Source organism: Mustela lutreola, chromosome 14 (assembly GCF_030435805.1).
Source record: "Mustela lutreola isolate mMusLut2 chromosome 14, mMusLut2.pri, whole genome shotgun sequence".
Lineage (NCBI taxonomy): Eukaryota > Metazoa > Chordata > Mammalia > Carnivora > Mustelidae > Mustela > Mustela lutreola.
Genome location: NC_081303.1, coordinates 43,000,112 through 43,021,977, shown reverse-complemented (window position 1 = coordinate 43,021,977; position 21,866 = coordinate 43,000,112). Strand labels below are relative to the sequence as shown.

The following is a 21,866-nucleotide window of genomic DNA, read 5'->3' as shown; positions in this document are numbered from 1 at the left end:
TTAGACGACATCTGTCGTAGTCATGGCAATAGAAAGACCCTGCACTGGGAGAATTAGGCCAATGAGCTCCAAAGTTTTTCCTAACACAGGCATTCCTTGGGTTCAGTGTTAACCATTTCTATTTGTTCTTTTCTGGATTTTCATCTGTTTTCTACTTCTCCTTAGAGTCTCTACCAGGTTGGGTGCTTTGAATCATATAGGTAGTGAGAAGCTGAAAGTGATTAGAGATAGAAGGAATTAGGGCAGATTTTAGTCATAACAGGAGTGCCCAGGGCAGCTGTTCAGTTGTACACTGCACAATTCTAGGGGCGCATTCAAATTGTAGTTAATGATGATAGGCACATTTATTATTGCAAGTATGTATCATCTGAGTCAGAGGCCAAATCTTTACTCTCAATAACCTTTTATTGATGTCGGCATCTTTCCAGGCACAGTCCAGACCAATAAGGAGAAGATTTGGTGCCTAAAAGTGTTCCTGACCAGAGATGCCTGCCATAATGACCCAAGAATCAAAGACACAGGAGAGAAGAAACCTGCCAAACAAACCTCCTTCAACCGGTATCCAAGACTGCTTTCTGTACCTCCATTTTGGGGTTAAAGAGAAGAAGGTGGACTGGAATTTTTCAGCCTAAAACTCTCTATTTGTTTGGGTCTTGAGATTTCATCACACTGTAGGAAAAGTAGTGACTTTGAAGTACTGAGTGGGTGCATTGGTCCGAATCCCAGAGGAATGCTTTTTGGAAGAAAATTCTACCAGCCCCTTCCTTTCCAGATCATACCTCTTCTTCAAAGTTCCACTCAATCTTCGGCTTCTCCGTGGACACTGTTCTTATCATTCAAAGCATTAAGTGATGCCTCTGCCCACTCATTCCAGAGAACATCTGTATCTGTATCATTTATTTGGCTTTTAAACATGTAGGTATTTCTGATAACTCTCCATTAGCTGCCCTGGATTGTTGTTTATCTTTTTGTGCTAGTTTACTTTCTCAAGGATACTATGAGCAAACTGATGCTTTTGTGTGTCCAGCAAATAGCTCTTCAGTGCCAACTTGTGTGAGGCATTGTCCTAGGTCCTGGGAGACTCTCTTTCTCTCTCTCTCTCCTATCTATCAACTATCTTCTATCTCAGGTGGTGGATGCAATAGAAACAAAGTAGGCTAAGGGGCGTTAAATAATAAAATAAAGGAAATCATTGATTAAGAAAAGGAATGGTAGTTCCATTCAATTTTTTTGTTTCTTTGTCAAAGAACACCATATACTTAGATGCTTAAAATGATTATACCTGTGTGACTAGAACAAACCATTATAAAAAAGAAACAACCCGAGTGGAAGAAAATGTTATTAAGCTGGAAAACATAGTTGTTAAATTAATCTCTAAAATGGAAGCCATGACATGCGAATGGACATGGCAGGTACTCAATTAGTAACAGATAAGATGAAGATAAATTTCCTAGAACACAAAAGCAAAAGACGAAGAAATGAAAATGAAAAAATAGAATAATTGTGAAAGACAGATATCAAAGAGCCAAGCCACAAATAACAAGAGTTCCTAAAACTATTAACAAAATCTTTTGTAGAAGAAGCCATAGATAGAACATTTATTGGCTTTAAGTAAAAAATCTATTTTTTCCCAAGATTTTATTTATTTATTTGACAGAAAGAGAAAGCTAGCACAAGCAGGGGGAAGTGTTAGGCAGAGTGAGAGGCAGGCTCTCTGCTGAGCTGGGAACCCGATGTGGGGCAGGATCCCAGGACCCTGGGATCAAGACCTGAGCCAAAGGCAGATGCTTAACTGACTGAGCCACCCAGGTGCCCAGTAAAATTCTATTCTTAAAATTAAATATGCTGATTGTATTCATCAGGAATCTTTGGGTTGTGTCAAATTGGCTTAAGCAAAAGAGGGACTGTGTTCGCTCACCCAATGAAGTTCAAAGTTTCACCAGGAATCCATCTCTCCAGCTCTGGCTTTCTTCTGGGTGGGCTTCATTCTTGGGGAGGTTGTTCCCGAGCAGTGGCGCCCAGTCACTCTAGTCACTTCCAGCTTTCCAAACCCAACGGGAGGAAAGAGTTCTTCCTTTCTAATACTTGTGTGGCATTAACCTTGGTTTAATCCTCAGACTCTAATGGGCTGGGCTTGGATTAGGTGTTCATCATTGAATCAGTTGAGGCAGCTGACAAGGATGGTGGCATTGGTTTCATTGGCAGGACACTCTCACTCCTGGAATGAGCAGCTGTCTGCTTGATCCAGTGTCCACATGGACTCCAAGCAAGGGAGAGATGGTTTCCCAGAGGATGGCCGGGCTGTTGGCTCCAGAAGAAAGAAGAATGGATGTGGCTCAGCTAAATAATGTCACATTGGACAGATTCATTTAAAGACTTCCTCCCAGACCTATTCATGCAGGATTTTTAACTCTATTTTTTTTTAAAGATTTTATTTATTTATTTGACAGAGAGAAATCACAAGTAGTTGGAGAGGCAGGCAGAGAGAGAGAGGAGGAAGCAGGCTCCCTGCCAAGCAGAGAGTCCCATGCGGGACTCGATCCCAGGACCCTGAGATCATGACCTGAGCCGAAGGCAGCAGCTTAACCCACTGAGCCACCCAGGCGCCCCAAGATTTTTAACTCTAAAAGGTTACTTAAACCCTATAAATAAATACTCTGCAAGAAAAAAAAGTCACATGTATCTCCAATTTCTCCTCCAGAATTCTGCATGCTTGGAAGACAAAGGTACAAAGTGTTTTGCATCATGAAGGAAAGTGGCTGTGTGACCTAAGAATTCATTACCGGGGTAAATGGTCACTTATCATATATGCACTCAAATATAATTCCTGGGACTCTCCTTGAACAAACTAGTGAAAAATGTATTCTAGAACAATAAGGATAAACTAAAAATAGGTATAAAACATCACCACTTCCCATGATTTTACTTCTGAAATTGGTAAATTTCACCTCTTTCGTTGTCACCATCATCCTTCATGTGGACCATGGCCACAGCCTCTTAACTTGCCTTTCTCTTCTGCTCTCTCCACTCTTCTAAGTCATCTCCCTCCTATCATCCAATGGTCTCCTAAGAAACCCAAATCATGTCACTTCCCTGCTTAAAATAATTTATGGCTTTGTATGGCACATAGAATAAATTCAAGCTCCTTACCATAGCCTTTGGGACCTTGCCTGCTTCAGCTTCTGTACGTTATTCCCAACTCCACTGTCCTTTGCTCACTGTGCTACAGTCATGTAACTACCCATCAGTTCTTTCTGCGAGTTTGCCAAGCTCCTCCTCCTGATGGGGCCTTCACACATGCTGTTCCCTCTGCTTGGAACCGTCTTCTCTTGATTCTTTCTTTGTCTGGTTCCTTCTCTTTTATTACATCTGTTTATTTACACCGCTTCCTCAGACCTTGCAATCTAAAAATAGACTTCCTTCCATTGTTCTTGGCACCCGTATCTCAAACCACCATCACAGCCTGTAATTATATGTTTCCTGGTGTTCACCCGAGTTATGTCTGTCTTGTCCCGGAGTGTGAACCCCATGAAGGCAGGAACCACATCTATTTTGTTCATCATTGAATTCCCAGGTCTAAACACTGACCTATAATTTTAAAGCAATGGAGTAGGGCAGATTTTATGGGCAGATTTTAAAGTTCTAGATTAGGGGCACCTGGGTTGCTTTGTCAGTTAAGCATCTGCCTTCGGCTCCTGCTCAGCCAGGAGCCTGCTTCTCCCACTCCCTCTGCCTGCTTCTCTCCCTGCTTGTGCTCTCTCTCTCTGTGTCAAATAAATAAATAAAATCTTTAGAAAAAAATACTAAAGTTCTAGATTAAATGCACAAATCCAGAATATAGTGTTTTTGGTTCCTGATTTTGTGTCATAAAGATTGATATATGCTGATGTGATGTTGAACCTCTGAAAGCAGAATTAGCAATGCATGCAAAGTGACTGTGACCTTGAAGGAAGGCTGCAAAGCAGCAGATCAGGGAGAGGGAAGAGGGCATTTCTTGTGTGTATATGTGTGTGTGTGCGCGCGCGTGCGTGCATGTGTATGTGTGTGTGTGTGTGTTGGTGTAGGGAGGGTAGGAAAAGACTAGTAAGCAGAGGTCTAGAATTGAGCTGGATTAAGTGTGGTGAACTAAGGATGTGAGGAACACGGCAAGGCTACTTTGTGCCACAAGACTCCCAGGGGGTTAAAATTCAGAGGAAATCCAGAAATTGCTGCCATGAGGACAAAGCTTTCTTCTTGGAGGGGCTTGGTGTTCTGTGTGTGTACCTGCCTCAGCCCTAGGACTTTTGGTCTGTGGACAACAAGGACACCTTGTGGCACAATAAGGAAGCGGTGAGAAATACATAACAAAGCGACGACAGGTGCCAGAAGGGCTGCCCAGGAAAGGAAGGGCGGGGCGTGGGTATCAGAAATAAAGGGCCCTTGAAGATTTTGGATGACAGAAAAGGAAGACAAAAGGCTCTGGAAACAAATTTACATGACTCCGCTTTGAACCCAGGAGTAGGTCTGGTTTAAGGGGAGAAAGCCAAGCTGCTCTCTCTACCTGGAAAATAATCTTTTTCTGTGTTTTTTTATTCAAGTAAACTTTACCCCCAATGCAGGGCTTGAACTCATGACTCCAAGATCAGCAGCTGCACAGTCTTTATGCATGTTTGTAGAGATGTCCCTCAAGGTGACCCCGTGGGTGTGTTGCCACCTGCAGACTGGGGCTCCTTAAGAACAATGAAGAGAGGCAGAGGTAGCATTCTCAGGCAGAAGATCTGGGCTGGCTAACCTGTCTCTGCCATTTTGTATCTGTTTAACCTCAAGCTAGCTCAATGTTTTAAGAGCGTTCTCATTGAAAGGAAGGGATGATGACGAACCTTATGTGTGATCCCCACGAGCTCTGTGATTTGTTATGTCGGTTATGCTTGGTCCTGGAGAATGTGGGCATAGGGGGGAGCATGTGACCTTCTGGAGATGCTGTCTGCGGGCCTGACCTCTATTGGCTTGTCCTGCCACATCTTCACTGTTGCTCAGCCTCAAAGACTCTATTGGCCAGCTGAGTAGAACATTCCTCTGCCCAGTGCTCAGCTTTGGCAGGGACTTTACCCTGTCTCTGTCTCTGAGAAAGTCTGCAACATACTCACCCCAACCTCTGGGCATCTACCTAGTTTTAAGAGAATCATTAGTAAAGGTGTTATCTCTGCTTTCTTTATCACCTGTTAAAAGCAGCATGTGCGAAAACGAGGGTCAGTGAACAAATGCCACTAGATGGCACCATAGCAGTCTCGGCGCATAGCACGAGAGCCTCTTCAGAGGAGAAATACAGTAGCTACATGGAAACAACCCAAGGGTCCATCAATAGATGAATGGACAAAGAAGTTATGGCATATATACAAAATGGAATATTACTCAGCCGTAAAAAGGATGTGCTCTTGCCATTTGTGACAACATGGATGGAACTTGAGCGTATTATGCTAAGTAAAATAAGTCAGAAAGAGAAAGACAAACACCATATGATTTCATTTATATGTGGAATCTGAACAACAACAACAACAAAACCTCAGAATAGACCCATAAATACAGAGGACAAACTGATGGTTGCCAGAGGGGAGAGGGGTGGGGGGATAAATGCATGAAGGGGAGTGGGAGGTATAGACTTCCAGTTATGAAATAAATAAGTCACAATGATAAAACATACAGCATAGGGAATATAGTCAATGGTATTTTCATAGTTCTGTATGGTCACAGGTAACTTGTGGTAAGCATAGCATAATGCATAGACTTGTCAGATCCCTACATCGTACACCTGGAACGAATGTAACATGTGCCAACTATACTTCAAGAAAAAATTAATATATGGTGACTATAGGAGTGTGTTGGTGAAAGGATATATTTCTACTGAATGACTTGCAAGATACTTTCCTTCATTTCTAATGATATTGAAAAATTTCCTCAGATCAATCAGTGGATGGTAGGTTCCAGCTCAGCACTTGCCAGATATGGAATCAACCACCTCACCAAGGTTTTTGAAAACCTTATAGCGACTTCACCTGGGGGCAAGGGGATGCACCATCTTCTTAAGACTCAACACAACCACTCTTTGTTGCCACTAGACTTAGAACTAGAGCCAAATATCCACTTTCTTTAGGGGAGACAGGTACAAAATCTGACTCAGAGGAAATCATTTAAATGCTTAAAGAATTGCAAGATTGTATAATATACATTGGCAAAAAACCTGGGAAATACGTGCAGAAACATATTTTATGGGTGCTAGATTAACAATGATGGACTATAGCACTGGATCAGATCAAACCTATGGGGTGCATTTATTAGATATTCTGGGTTTAATGTGTTAGTTCTTGCAACTGTAAGTGGCTCTAAACTTTCTTCATTGGCTGACAGAACGTTGGACTCTACAGTGGTATGTGTTTAATAAGGTTGGAATGCTAGAACTTCCCCGGCAGGATATAGAGGAAGGCATTCAAGACAGGGAGAAAGGAATGATAAAGCGACTTTATCCCATAAGATCTGCACACCTAACCCGCAAATACACCAACCAGAAGGCCCAGAGGACAAAACATTGAGAAATACATTATTGATGCAAGGACCCGTGTCTCTGAAAAACTCTGGAAAATGCTGTTTTCTGTAAGCCAGATATGGTGGTGGAAACATCTCCATTGAGTAGGGCTCCCTGAAGTCCATGGGAGTGAAGGGACTCCCATATAGCAGAGGTCACACGACAGAACTTAACCACCAAAGACAAGGGGACATTTACCATAAAAGGCAGTGTGAACACAGTGGTAATCAAACTGTTTTGAGACTAGGGATCTTTCACTGGACAATTGATCATGGTGCACTGAGGAATGAAAAAAACTGATAGGCTACTAGAATGTTTGATGTGTATAAAAAGTCTGGTGGCCAAAACATGGGCTTGAGTGACTTCTCATCCAATATCTAGACCCTAGTCGGTTATAGACTCAGAGTCTGTTAATTGGAGGGGGATGAAATGACCCATCAGATGGATTTCAGTTAACATCTTTCCCCAGCTATTCCAGGGCTTGCTTAATGGGCCTGTATATGAAGTAGCCATAAAGTCAGGGATGGGGTTATGTGTGGGCTCAACAACAGTGACTTCCCCTAATCAAGGTTTTTCTGACCAGCAATGCTGCTGAATGCCTAACTTGCCAACTACACAAAGCCCCTGATATGGCACCATTCGTATGGGCCCACCCAGCTCTCAGGGATGGATTGATTCAATTGTTCCCTTCTATCATAGAGTAAGAGTAAACTTTTTTTCTTCTTGGTGAAGAGGTTTTCTGAGTACATACCTGCTTTTTCTGCCCAAGAATCTTCTGTCAGCATCATCTATGATTACAAAATGTGCTGTACCGTACACAACGTTGCTTCTTTTTTTTTTTTTTAAGATTATTTATTTATTTATTTGACAGAGAGAGATCACAAGTAGGCAGAGAGGCAGGCAGAGGGAGAGAGAGAGGAGGAAGCAGGCTCCCTGCTGAGCAGAGAGCCTGATGCGGGACTCGATCCCAGGACCCTGAGATCATGACCTGAGCTGAAGGCAGCGGCTTAACCCACTGAGCCACCCAGGCGCCCCACAACGTTGCTTCTGATCAAGACACTGACTTCAAAAAAAGTGCAGCCATGGATTCATGCTCATGGAATTAAGTGTTATAGCCATATATCCCACCACCCAGAAGCAGCTGGCCTAGTAGGAAGATTTAATGGACTACTGAAGGTATGGTACCAGTTGAGAGATTACATCTTGAAAGGACAGTTCTTCCTCAAAAGATCTAGATTATATTTAGAATCATAGACAAATATATATATATATATGTGTGTGTGTGTGTGTGTGTGTGTGTGTGTGTGTGTATTTCCCGTAGCCAGTCTGCATGGGCCTGGGAATCAGGGGCAGAAGTGGACTAACTCTCCTCATTACTAAAACTCATAGCTTGTCCACAGATGTTTTGTTATGGATCCCTGTGACTTTGAACTCTGCTCATTTGGAGTCATGATTCCCAAAAAACCAGCTCTTCCAGAGCATAAACCAATATTGCATTGATTTGGAAGATGAGACTACTACCTGACCATTTTGTATTCCTCATGCTACTCAATCAATAGGCAAAGAAGAGAGTTATTTTATTGGCTGAGGTGATTGATATTGATGAGCACCTCAGTGGGTGGGGGACTATATTTGGAACCTGGGTGTTCTCTGGGGGGAACTTTCATGCTGATAGTAGAAGCTAGTAGAAGATGATCATTTTTCCACCCACCTCTGCCAAAGCATATCCAGTGATGATTCACGGCCTTTAGACAAGATGGATTACCCCAGCATATAAAACAACAACAAAACAACAAAAAACAAACAAACAAACAAACAAAACCCTAACCATCTGAGGTGCTGGATAAAGACAAAATAAATATGAAATGGGTAGTGAAAGAAGGAGGTTATAAACATCAGTTACGGCTTCATGACCAGTTACTTGCTTCTTATGTATATGTGTGTAAATACATGATTATGTATGTTAATTATTTTATTGTTTTCTCTCCTTCTTACCCTTATTATTTTTACAAGTTTTATTGGCAGTTAACTTATAATTTGTTTTTTTTTTGGAAACATATGTCCAGATGAAATTGAATTTGAGAAATAACCAATGCCACTCAGGGATGGGAGCCGTGATTGTTGAGACTGTACAGATCCCAAATTCTGAGTTTGGGAAGGAGACAATGTTGTCTTGGTTTCTATGCAGAAAAGTTGCATTTGGAGGAGAAAGCAAAGATGTTGGTGATGATAGCAAAGTTCATGATTTGTAGAGTAGTGTTATGGAAGCTGAGTAGCCAAAGGAGTGGACTGTATCCATTACGGAGTCAGTGAACTTCATGCCTCTCAGTTTCAAACACATTACTTTATTTTGAATGGGAAAATAACTTTCCTTTGTCTGGGGGAGTGGGCAGGCATCCAGCCCCAGAACTTCTGGGATTACTTCTTGGTAGCCTTGGTGACCCTGAGCGCCAAGGATCCTAGAACTGGGACTCTGAAAGCCACAGTTTTGCTTTACCAGATGGCTCTCCCATTTGGGTCACTAGATGGAGACTGTGAGGCCGGAGGAAGAACAAGAGGTTTGCTCATACGAGATATTTCCCAAGGGTTTTTTGTCTGCTTGCAGTTCCTCTGAGTATTACCCCAGCAAAACTTCACCATGGTGTAAGCGTTTTCGTGTTGTAGCAGCCACTGAGTCCAGTCTGCAGTTTTTCTAACACCTGCAGAATCAGTTTCATTATGTCTCCTTAGGGACACCCACAACAGCCAGCCAGTGTCTTTCCGCAAAGATCTGGGTCCCAGTCTCCTGAGTCCCCTCTTCTGAACTCAGGCCACTAACACTGGCTGAGCAATACCTCTTACTCAGAGGCCTGAGTTTCAGTTCCGCATGGTCTGTCTACTAAGTTTCTAAGCTTTAATAACTTCAATCTTCATTTTGCTTCCTCAGATCTTAGCAGTGCAACTTCCACGATAGTTTCTAATTCTCTTTTAACCCTTTCGTTGCGGCGATGGTTAGTTTTATGTGTCAGCTGGGCTAGTCTATAGCACCCAGTTATTTCATGTACACCAATCCAGGAGTTGCTGGTGGGATATGTTGTAGATGTGCCAAACATCCACCATCAGTTCTTTTTAGATAAGAAATTACGTTCCATAATGTGGGTGGTCCTCATCCACTCAGGTGAAAGACAAAAACTGAGGAGCAAAAACTGAGGTTTCCTGGAGGAAGAAAAAAATCTGCTTCAAGACTGCAACATTAACTCTTGCTGGAGAATTTCTAGCCTGCTGACCTGGTCTACAGAATTCAGATCTGCTAGCCCCCACAACTGCGTAAGTCAGTCCCTTGAAATAAATCTATTTATGCATATTAAGATGTTTGGGTTCTGTTTCTCTGGAGAGACCTGACTAATACAGGTATCTAGTTAGGATCTTTGTATGTATTAACATATATTAAACCCTCTGTATTCAAATAACTGCTTGTGAGGGAACCCTCACTGATTCAGTGGCAGAAGTTTTAATAAGAACTCCTACACTAGATGGGAGTTTAAAAAGCTAATGTGGGTAGAGATTGCAGCCAGTAAATAGAGCATTGCTTAGGAAGAGAAAATAGATGCCAAAGCAGAGTGCGTAGGTTAGAAGACTAGCAAGAGACAATGATTAACACACAGGGCCCATGGAGTATAACAGAGGGAATCAGAGCTTCGTAAGAAACCTGTTAATAGAGCTATAATTAAAATACAGGTTGAACACATACAAATTTGAAGACCAAGTGCTTTCTACAAATAGCAGTGTAAATCCTCTAGAAGGACAGGATTACCCTGGTACAGAAGGACAGGATTACCCTGGTACCTTGGGTCATACAAAAGCTTAGAAATTGGAAAAGAGGAAACCCCAGTAGATCAGAGCAGAAGCTACTTGTCTGAGACAAAGGTTTAGGAATCCAGCTCTTTGAGGAAGACATTCTGTTTATCTATCCCTCTGTAACAAATCAGATAAGAACATAGAACCTTAAAATAACAGGCATCCATTTTGCTCACAAATCTGCACATTGGGCAGGACTCACTGTAGACGGATCATTTCTGTGCCACACCATACTAGCTGTAACAGCTAGACTGGGGCTGGCAGATCAGCTTTTGAAATGTGTTACTCATACGGCTGGTGCCGACTGTCTGGGAGCTCGGCCAGGGTGATGGGCTATGAGCCTTCTCTCCATGTGGGCCCCTCTCCAGGCAATTTGGGGCTCCTTATGGCAGTGTGGATGGATCAAAGAACAAGCATCTTAAGAAAGAAAAAGAAACTGACATGGTCTTCAAGTCTGAGCCCAGAAATGGGCAGTGCTGCTTCAGCTGTAAACAACTAGTCAAGTGCTCACAGAACCCAGATTCAAGGACAGGAGACACAGATCTCACTTCTCAGTGGGAAAAATGTCAAAGAATCTGGGGCAAGGGCATGTTTTAAAACTGCCACAGAGAAAATAGCAGAAGAAGCAATCAACATTTTTGCTATTAAGAATAGAGCTTCCCTATGACCCTGCAATTGCACTACTGGGTATTTACCCCAAAGATACAGATGTCGTGAAAAGAAGGGCCATCTGTACCCCAATGTTTATAGCAGCAATGGCCATGGTCGCCAAACTGTGGAAAGAACCAAGATGCCCTCCAACGGACGAATGGAGAAGGAAGATGTGGTCTATATATACTATGGAGTATTATGCCTCTATCAGAAAGGATGAATACCCAACTTTTGTAGCAACATGGACAGGACTGGAAGAGATTATGCTGAGTGAAATAAGTCAAGCAGAGAGAGTCAATTATCATATGATTTCACTTATTTGTGGAGCATAACAAATAGCATGGAGGACATGGGGAGTTAGAGAGGAGAAGGGAGTTGGGGGAAATTGGAAGGGGAGGTGAACCATGAGAGACTATGGACTCTGAAAAACAATCTGAGGGTTTGAAGCGGCGGGGGGTGGGAGGTTGGGGGAACCAGGTGGTGGGTATTATAGAGGGCAGGGATTGCATGGAGCACTGGGTGTGGTGCAAAAATAATGAATACTATTATGCTGAAAATAAATAAAAAATAAATTAAAAAAAAAAAAGAATTCTTATCTTGGGGCACCTGGGTGGCCTATTGGGTTGGGCCTTTGCCTTCAGCTCAGAGCCCTGGGATTGAGACCGGCATCTGGCTATCTGCTCAACAGGGAGCCTACTTCCCACTCTATCTCTGCCTGCTGCTCTGCCTACTTATGATCTCTCTCTTTCTGTGTCAAATAAATAAATAAAATCTTAAAAAAAAAATGCTTACCTGGTCCAATTAACTGTTAAGGTGCATATAGTTCTCTTTCTACTGGGTAGTTCAGTCACACAAGTCCTTTTGAAATCCTGAATTGAAGTATATGCCCCCCTTTTTAAAATTGTTATATACATGGCTTTCTTGGTTAGGTCAGTCCTACCTGATTATCAACATGATTTGAGAGATTAGACAGCAAAATGGGAATAGCACAATCCAATGGAACACACAGTCTTAGCAATAAAATGACACCAAGGCAAATCATAATCAAACGTTATCTTAGAAGCAGCCAGGCAGATAAAAGACACACTATGTACAGAGGAACAAAGATAAAGATGATAACAGAACACTCCTTAGAAAGAATGCAAGTGACAGGGGGAGTGTTATCTTTAAAATACCAAAAGGAAAAAAGAAAAAAAAAAACCATGTGTCAATCTAGAATTCTATACTCACTGAAAATGTCTTTCAAAAATGAAGGTAAAAGAAAGCCTTATTTAGACATAACAAAAGTTGAAAGAATTCTTTGGCAGAAGACCTGCATTACAAGAACTCTTAAAGTCTTTTAGGCAGGAGAAAAATGGTACCAGGTGAAAATCTGATTGTACACAAAGAAACAAAGAACACTGGAAATGGTATTACATAAATAAATGTATCAGATTATTTCTTCTAAGAATCTATTTAAACACTAAATGTTTAAAAATAGCAATAATGTGGGGAATGTGGGTGGCTCAGTCAGTTAAGTGTTTGCCTTCCGCTCAGGTCATATCCTGGGTCCTAGGATCAAGCCCCGTATCAGGCTCCTTGCTCAGCAGGGAGTCTGCTTCTCCCTCTGCCTCTGCCCCTCCCTCTGCTCATGCTCACTGTCTAGCTCTCAAATAAATAAATGAGTAAAATATTTAAAAAAAATAGCAGTAATAGGGGCACCGGAATGGCTCAGTGGGTTAAAGCCTCTGCCTTCGGCTCAGGTCATGATCCCAGGAGCTTTCTGCTCAGTTGGGGTTTCTGCTCGACAGGGAGCCTGCTTCCCCGTCTCTCTCTGCTTGCCTCTCTGCTTACTTGTGATCTCTCTTTCTCTGTCAAATAAATAAATAAAATCTTTTTAAAAATTAAAAAATAAATAAATAAAATAGTAATATATTTTGGAGTTCATATATATTTGGAGTTCATAACACAGTGCAAGTAAAATATGGCAATGATCGTATAAAGACTGGGAGGGGAGAAATGGGAATATGCTATTACACAGTTCTATACTTTACATGAAGTGGTATCTGATACCAGATACCAGGTTTGAAGGAAGACTGTAATGACTCAAAGATATATACTAAGCTCTAGGGCAACCACTAACACTAACACAACACAACAAAACAAAAAGTCACATATAATAAGTCAACAGAGAAGATAAAATGGAGTAATAATAATAAAGTCAATAGAATCAAAAGAAGGCAGAAAAAGGGGGGGGGAAGCATTAACAAACAGATGGTACAAATAAAAGAAATAGCTGGGGGATAGACTTACACCTAACCATCGATAGTCACATGTCACGTCAATAATCACATGAAATATAAACTACCCCAATTAAAGAGCAAAACTCATCAGCTTGGGTTAAAAAAAGAGAGAGAGAGAGAGACTTTAAACATACATGCTGTCCCCAGAGAACACACTTTCAACACACAAATAAGTTAAATGTAAAAAACAATGCAGAAAATGCCTACAGATAGACCATGATAACACTAGTCAAAAGCAAATTGACGATTATACACACACACGCACACACACACACACACACACACATACACAGTTTTCTAACCACAATGTAACTCAATTAGAATTCATCAGGAAAATGATATCTGAAGATTCCCCAAGATATTTGGAAACTAAATAATGTGCTTCTTAAAAAAACAAACAAACAAACCTTGGATCAAAGAATAAATCAAAGGAGAAATTAAAAAGTATTTTGAGCTGAATGAATACAGAAACACCCCATATCAGACTTCACAGAATGTTACTAAAGCAATACTTAGAGTGAAATTTATAGCACCAAATGCCCATGTTAGCAAAGAATTTCCTCAGTTTGCTAAGGGCACCTATGAAAAACCTATAGCGAACATCATACTTAATGAAAAAAGCCTGAATACTTTCTCCTTAATATCAGAAACAATACAAGGATATTCATTCTTTTCACCTGTATTTATCATTTTATTTGAGAATCTAGCCATTGCAATAAGGCAAAAACATAAATAAATAAAATAAAAGACATTCAAATTGGAAAGGTAGACATAAAACTGTCTTATTCATAGTCTACGTAGATAATTCTATAAAATCTACAAAAATGTTCCTAGAGCTAGTGAGTGAGTCAAGCAGGACTGCAGAATACAAGATTAATATGCAAAAAATTGTGTTTCTTAAGGTACAAAAATCAATTGTGTTTCTGTTTACCAGCAATGAACAATCAGAAATTGAAGTTGAAAACTACAATTTACAATAGCACAAAAGATGTGAAATATTTAAGTTTTACTTTGATAAAGAATATGAAAAACTGTGCAGTAAAAATTAGGAAACATTGCTGAGAGAGATTAAAGAAGATCCAAGTAAACAAAGAGATGTACTTTGTTTGCAAATCAGATAGACTCAGTGTTGTCAATGTAGCAATTCTCCCCAAATTGATCTATAGATTCAATGAATATTAATAAAAATTCCAACAGACACTTTTTGTAAAAATTGTCAAGCTTATTCTAAAATTTGTACAGAAACTTAAAGGACTGAGATTAGCCAAAACAGCTTTGAAAAAGAAGAATAAATTTGGAGGACTAATGTGTCCTGATTTCAAGACATATCATGAAGCTATAGTAATCAAGGCAGTAAGGAATGATAAATAGATCAGGGAAACAGAATAAGATGTCTAGAAATAGAACTGCACATGTATGTGCTGATTTTTGACAAAGACATAAAGGCATTTCACAAATAACTGATTTTTGACAAAGACATAAAGGCATTTAGTGAAGAAAGCATAGTTTTTTCAGCAATGGTGCTGTAACAATTGGAAATCTGTATTTTTAAAAAATGAATTTTCATACTAATTGCACATCACACACAAAAATGGATCATAGATTTAAGTATATGACTTAAAGTTATGAAACTTTTAGAAGAAAAGACAAAGACTTGGTGGGATTTTTGATTAAGCAAAAACTCCATAGCTATGATGACAAGAGCACAATCTATAAAAGAACAAGTTGATAAACAGGACTTTGCCAAAATTAAAAACGTCTGCTTTTCTGAAGCCACGGTTAATAAGAGAATGTAAAGCCTAGCCACAGAATGGAAGAAGATATTTGCAAAGCATATCTCTAATAAAAGACTTGGGTCCAGAAAATATAAACTTTATATGAAGGAACAATTTGCACTCATTTCAGCAGCATCTACACTAAAATTGGAATGATGCAGAGAAGATTAGCGTGGCCCTTGTGCAAGGATGACAGGCAAATCCATGAAGCATCCCATATTGTCTTATGCCATGACCTTACAGGAGGACAATAAAGGATTTGTATTAAAAAAAAAAAAAACAGAAACAATTCAATTTAAAAACAGCATAAGATTTGAACAGCAACTTCACCAAAACACACTTCATGAATTCTACAACATGAACAGCCATTTTACTCTATGGCATTTACTCAAGAGAAAAGAAAGTATATGTTCATACAAAAACTTTACACGAATGTTCATAGCAGCTTTATTTGCAATAGTTTGAAACCGGAATCAGCCCAATGTCCATTAGAAGGTAAGTAAATAAAGAAATTGTGGTGTATCCCTATAATGGATACTGCTCAACAGTAACAAAAAATGAACTTCTCTTTTTCTTTTTCTTTTTTAAAGATTTTATTTATTTATTTGAGATAGAGAGAGAGAGAAAGCACAAGGAGCAGCAGGCAGAGGGAGAAGCAGGCTCTCCACTGAGCTGGGATCCTGACGTGGGGCTCGATCCCAGGACTCCAGGATCGTGATCTGAGCTGAAGGCAGATCAGCTTATCTAACTGAGCCACTCAGGCGTCCCAAGAAATGAACTTTTCATACGTGTAACATGATGAATGAATCTCATGGATGAATTATATTGAGTTAAAAGAAGCCAGACCAAAAAAGACTGTATATTACATCATGCTCTTTATATAATATACTAGAAAGCCCAAACTGATTCATACTGTCGGAAAGTAGATTAGTAGTTATCTGGGCAGTGGTTACTCCACGTGGCCTCAGCTGGGGTGGCTCAAAGGACAGCTGGGGACTGGCACGGCGAGGCTCCTCTGACACAGCTCATGCAGTGTAAGCTCTGAGGATCTCGTGATCTTGCCTCATGCCTTCCTGCACCCCCACCCCCTCACTTCCAAAGTGCCCACATCCACCAACATGTGTTTCCCAGACTTTCCATTCATAGGCACCTCCGTGCCTCTCTTTACCATGGCTTCCCTTCCCTGCCCCTGACTAACTCCTACGCGTCCTTGAAGACCCTTGAAGTCAAGGGGTCACCACCACCTGGAAGCCTCCTCTGATAACTCCTACCCCAACACACTTCAGTTTGCATTAAATAACTCTCCACGATATTCCCACAGCACGGGTTTCCCTTTCTGAAAGCGCTTATCCCTCTCTAATGGACGGTTCTTTTCATTTCTGTCTTTCCCACTAGACCCTTCATGCTTGAAGAGAAGAAACTTGTGTCCTCGGTGGGATACAGTAGATGCCCCGTGTGTGGAATCCATGAACCATGAGATGATAAAACAGATTTTGTAAATTAAAATGCTCTCCAAATCACCAGATGAGCGGCAAGACCCAAATGAGGTCGAGTCTATCAAGCACCCTTGAGCCGGGCGTCACACACAGTAAGCACGGTGTAAGCGTTTGCTGCCACGGCTCTGACAACTTCTGCAGCTTTCGGAGGAAGAGCTGACCTTGTTGAAAGTCCTTTCTGCACCCTCATTAGACTTTTCCCTAGAAGGAGCCCTCGAGTGACCTCCCACATGCTCTTCCTCCTCCTCAGGCTCTGGGGGTTCCCTGAGGTTAGAATTCCCGAAAGAGGAATCCTCTGGAAGAGGAAGTGTGTGAGGCTAACAGTCTGGGTGTGTCTCCCGCTGGCTTCCACTGTGGCAGGTGGATGCAAGCTTGCCACCTGCCAGGTGTTCCCCAGCCTCCCCAGGCGGGGCAGAGTGAAGGAAAGGCAGACGTGAGGAGTGACAGACAGCTCTGGGATCAGCATTCACCTTCCCTTTGCCCTTTGAACCCAGGGCTGTTGCGGGAGGAGGGAAAGCAGACCCTCTGGAATGAAAGCCAATTACACACAGGGAGAAGGCTTGGTCTACCCCTTAATTTGGTAGGGGTGCCTGGTTCGTCACGTTTCCTCAGGCCTGGCTCCTGCCCTGTCTTTCTGGAGTGGCCAGGAGCTGAAAAGTCCCAGATTCCTCCTCAATCACGTCCCTGCCCCACCCTCCCAGGAATCTGGGGAAACCTGAGCATGGCAGTTTGGGCCTGAACTGTGATTAATATTTGGTGCCGGGAAAACCAGAGTTCTGGGCTAAACTTGAAAATTTCAGGGGTGAGGAGAGGAGCGGAATTTCCGAGATGCTCCTGAGAGAATGAGGCAGAAGGGTCTTGGGTAAGAAGCTTGAGTGCCCGAGGGAGTCTGAGAAGGGTTGATGGGGAAACACGCAGGATAGAAGGGCTGCAAAGTAAGGCACGTAGGAATGGCAGGTGTAGGGTCTTGAAGAACCAGGCTAGGGGCAAAAAATAGGGTGGGAATCCCGAAAGCGGGGAGGCTGGAGTCTGGTGGGTGATCTGGAGGAGAGAGTGGAATTCGGTATTTCTGTCTAGTGTTTCCAGGTAAACCTCACTTCCTCAGGAGCTCTTCTCTGACCACACAGCATCTCCCGGGGCAGCACTGTCCTAATCCTCACCGCACTCCAGAGTCAGACTCTGCGGGTCCAGACCCCAGCTTCTCCTAGACCCTTGTCCAAATATTTAAACTTTTTTTTTTTTTTTTTTTTTAACCTAAGCTCCCTCAATCTGTGTGAGGCGGTTGAGGATAGGACCTCCTCGCAGGGTTATAAAAAACAAATAAAATGGTAATTAGAAGTGTTTAGCAAAGGGGGGCTGGGTGGCTCAGTAGGTTAAAAGTTGGACTCTTGGTTTCAGCTTAAGTCACGATCTCAGAGTCATGGGACTGAGCTCTGCATGGGGCTCCTCGCTCAGCAGGGAGTCTGCTTACATGCTGCCCATGCGTGGGCATGCGCACTCTCTCTCTCTAATAAATAAATAAATAAATATTCTTTTAAAAAGTGCTTAGCATAGAGGTCAGCTCTTGGGTGCTAAGGATGGTTTGGTGGCTGTGACTGGCTAATGACTTGTCTCTTCTACCACTGAGAGTTCGGGGGGGGCGGGGGTATTCCTGTTGTCTGCCACCATCCTTGGAACATAACTCCGTGCCTGGTACATCACAACGCAACAAACAGTGTTTGTTGAATGAATGTATAAGTGACTACGGTGGCTCAAGTCAGGTCTCTTGTGGAGGTTGGGGCATAGGGATATGGGTCACTGTGTGCACCCTCAAAACATTCGTGATCCAAGTTAAAAAAAAAAAAAAAAGACAACAAGGTTTTTCCTGGAGAGAATGCCCACTTTTCTTTCCTTCCTGTGAGTGATCACTTTTCTTTCCTTCCTCTTTTCTGTAGTCTCCACAAATTTTCCCTAGTAAAACAAGGATTAACTTTCTTATTTATTTGTTTATGTATTTATTGAGAGGGAGAGCACTCGCATGGGAGTGGGGATGTGGGTGGGTGGCAGAGGGGGAGGAGAGAGAGAATCTCTAGCAGACTCCCCGCTGAGCACAGAGCCCGACTGGGGGCTGGATCTCAGAAGATCCTGATCTGAGCCAAAATCAAGAGTCCAATGTTCAACCAACTGAGGTGCCCACGAGGATTCCTTTCCTAATGGTTTACAAGGAGAATGTGCTAGGACAGCTTTGTTATTAGTAAAGCAGAATTCCTTTCTTCTTCTTTCCCCTCCCCTTTTCCTCAACCCTCACCACCACACTGGTGGATTGCTTGTTTTTTAAAAACTCATTATCATAAAATCCTAGAAGCTGGGAAAAAAGAAAAAAAGAGAGAGAGATGGGAGAGAGGGAGAAACCTAATACTATGCAAGGTCTGGAAGGGAGGAGCCGTGACTAAAGCAGAAGGGTGAGTAGGTAACGTAGAGAATGGCTTCTGTTTCTGCTTTCCTGCCTATCACCTTCTCACTCGTCAGTGCCCCTTGGAGGTCTTACTGGCTGCTTCCTGCCAAGGGAATTCTCAAAGCACAAATCCATGGGGATGTGTTTCCTCTTTTTTTAAGAAGGATCTGACTGGAATGGCTAAAATTAACAAGTCATGGAATGGCATATGCTGGAGAGGATGCGGAGAGAGGGGAACCCTCCTACACTGTTGGTGGGAATGCAAGCTGGTGCAACCACTCTGGAAAACAGCGTGGAGGTTCCTCAAAAAGTTGAAAATAGAACTATCCATGACCGAGCATCGCACGACTGGGTATTCACCCTAAAGATAAAAATATAGTGATATGAAGGGGCCCGTGCACCCAAATGTTCATAGCAGCAGTGTCCACAATAGCCAAACTATGGAAAGAACCTAGATGTCCACCAACAGATGAATGGATAAAGAAGATGCGGTATATATATATATATATATATATATATATATATATATATACACAATACATATATCCATATATGTATATACATATATATACATATATATATACACATACATACAATGGAATACTATGCAGCTATCAAAAGAAATGAAATCTTGCCATTTGCAACTACATGGATGGAACTAGAGGTTATTATGCTTAGCGAAATAAGTCAATCAGAGAAAGACAATTATCATATGATCTCCCTGATATGAGGAAATTGAGAGGTAACGTGAGGAGTTTGGGCAGTAGGAAAGGAATAATGAAACAAGATGGGATCGGGAGGGAGACAAACCATAAGAGACTCTTAATCTTGCAAAACAAACTGAGGGTTGGCCGGAGGTAGGGGGGTAGGGAGAGGGTGGTTGATTATGTATATTGGGGAATGTATGTGCTATGGTAAGTGCTGTGAAGTGTAAGCCTGGCGATTCACAGACCTGTACCCCTGGGGCAGATAATACATTATATATGTTAATTTAAAAAATTAAAAAAAAAAGAGAAGGATCTGACTGAAGTGCTTTTGAGCTCAGTCAAAGGATCTCCACATGTTCCGAGGGAAAGAACATTTTCAGCCATAAATCTTGTGTTGCCCAACAATGATCATGAGCCTATGTGGTGAGGGGAGAAATGTCTCCTGGTGCCCACCGTGGCACTGCCAATCTTGGTGAGAGTAGAGTGTTAGTCTCTAGAAGCCTGTCCCCCAGGCTAGGGAAAGCACTAGCAGCTGCCTGCGGGAGAGGGAAGGAGAATGGTCTGGAGGGAAGGCACCTGGACCAGACAATGAAGTGCTCAGGTTGGAGGACTAGTCCCACGTTGGTGTGTGATGCTCCAATCACTAAGCCTCAGTGTCCCATCTGAAAAAAAAGATGTTAGGAACATCTTCCCTGCTTATGAGGAACTTTGAATATAAAGCAAGACCATCTGTGAAAATGCTTTGGAGAGTATGAAATGATGACAGAACCTATCTGTGACTGGGAAGAGTGTTGTTGGAGAAGTAGAAGGTACAGACTCCCCTCCGTGAGTTCCTGTTGCTTGCATTTCCAAATCAAAAAACATTTCCTGGGATGCCTGGGTGGCTTAGTAGGTTGGGCATCCAACTCTTCATGTCAGCTCAGGTCTTGATTCCAGGGTCATGGGTTCAAGCCCTGTGTTGGGCTCCATGCTGGCTGTGGAGTCTACTAAAAAACAAAATAATTATTAAATTTCTCCCTTTACCTAGGAGTGGACATATATGTTATGTTGTTTTGTCTTTACTTATCCCATGTTCTAGATGAGAACACTGAGGCTAATAGAAGTTAGTCTTACGGGACTTGCCCAAGGTTGCACAGCTACTAATCACTAGATCTCAAATCCAGCCCTTCTTTCTCAGTCAAACTGGTAGTGACCAGGTTGTCTTGGTTCACCTCAGACATTCCCATATTCAGGATTGAAAGTTCTATGTCCCAGGAAACCTCTCAATCCTGGGCAACCTGGGATGGTTGGTCACCCTAAGTCTAGGCTTATTCCATAACTCAACATCATTTGGCTTTGCCAATGTAGTGGGGCCTATAGACCTATGGGGGTTAGAAATTATTCTCCTGCTTTTTCCTAAGGGAGAGATGGTACAAGCCTCCCACCCTGGAAAGACCCTTCTATAGGCAGGACTAACTTGAAAAAACTCAATTGAAAAGCCCAGTGGTGGTTCCCTTTCAGCATCAGATTTGTCTCTTTCTGTGACTTTTATCACTGAGCGTGTTGTGAGCTACTCTTAGGTAAATAGGTAGAGAGAAAAGGCAATGCTTTCTTTCCAGTGATGGCATTTGCCATCACTCTGCTCCTTATTGTCCCTTACACATGGATGCAGCAATGATTTGCAACATAGGAGGACAGGGCAGGAATCACCAACCCCACTTTTCCTAATGTGCCCCAGTTGGGGTACAGAGGTTCACTCCTTTATACATCCAGAAAATGTCAAAATTAGACCCAAATCCAAATCTTTTAAGGTTTTAAATTTAGAGCTCATGGACTCCTGATTGTTCATGGATGGACATCAGCGAGGAAGTGTGTATGTTCTGCACATTTTGAGGGATCGTTCCATATATTTCACAAACTTCTCAAAGGAACAAGGCAGACATCTTGGATCTGTAGACTGGGCATCATTAAACCATGATGCTTTTTTGTGCTTAAACCAGGATCCTGCTACAAGAAAAGCGTTAGGGATGATGAGTTAATCCAGCACTCAAATGTGTTTAAGTGTTACTGGGCTTCAAGTGCATTAGACAAAATGATAAATTTTACTTTGATATAACTGCCTAAATTCAATTATTTTCACTTCCTG

The 21,866-nt window shown here is 42.0% G+C and overlaps 1 non-coding gene across 1 annotated transcript; it reads left to right on the top strand.

Moving 5' to 3' along the window:
- Window positions 1-15,219: 15,219 nt before the first annotated feature.
- On the top strand, window positions 15,220-15,328 carry LOC131815377 (U6 spliceosomal RNA). The gene has a single exon (XR_009347693.1). It is a non-coding gene; the product is annotated as a U6 spliceosomal RNA (small nuclear RNA).
- The last annotated feature ends 6,538 nt before the right edge of the window (window positions 15,329-21,866 follow it).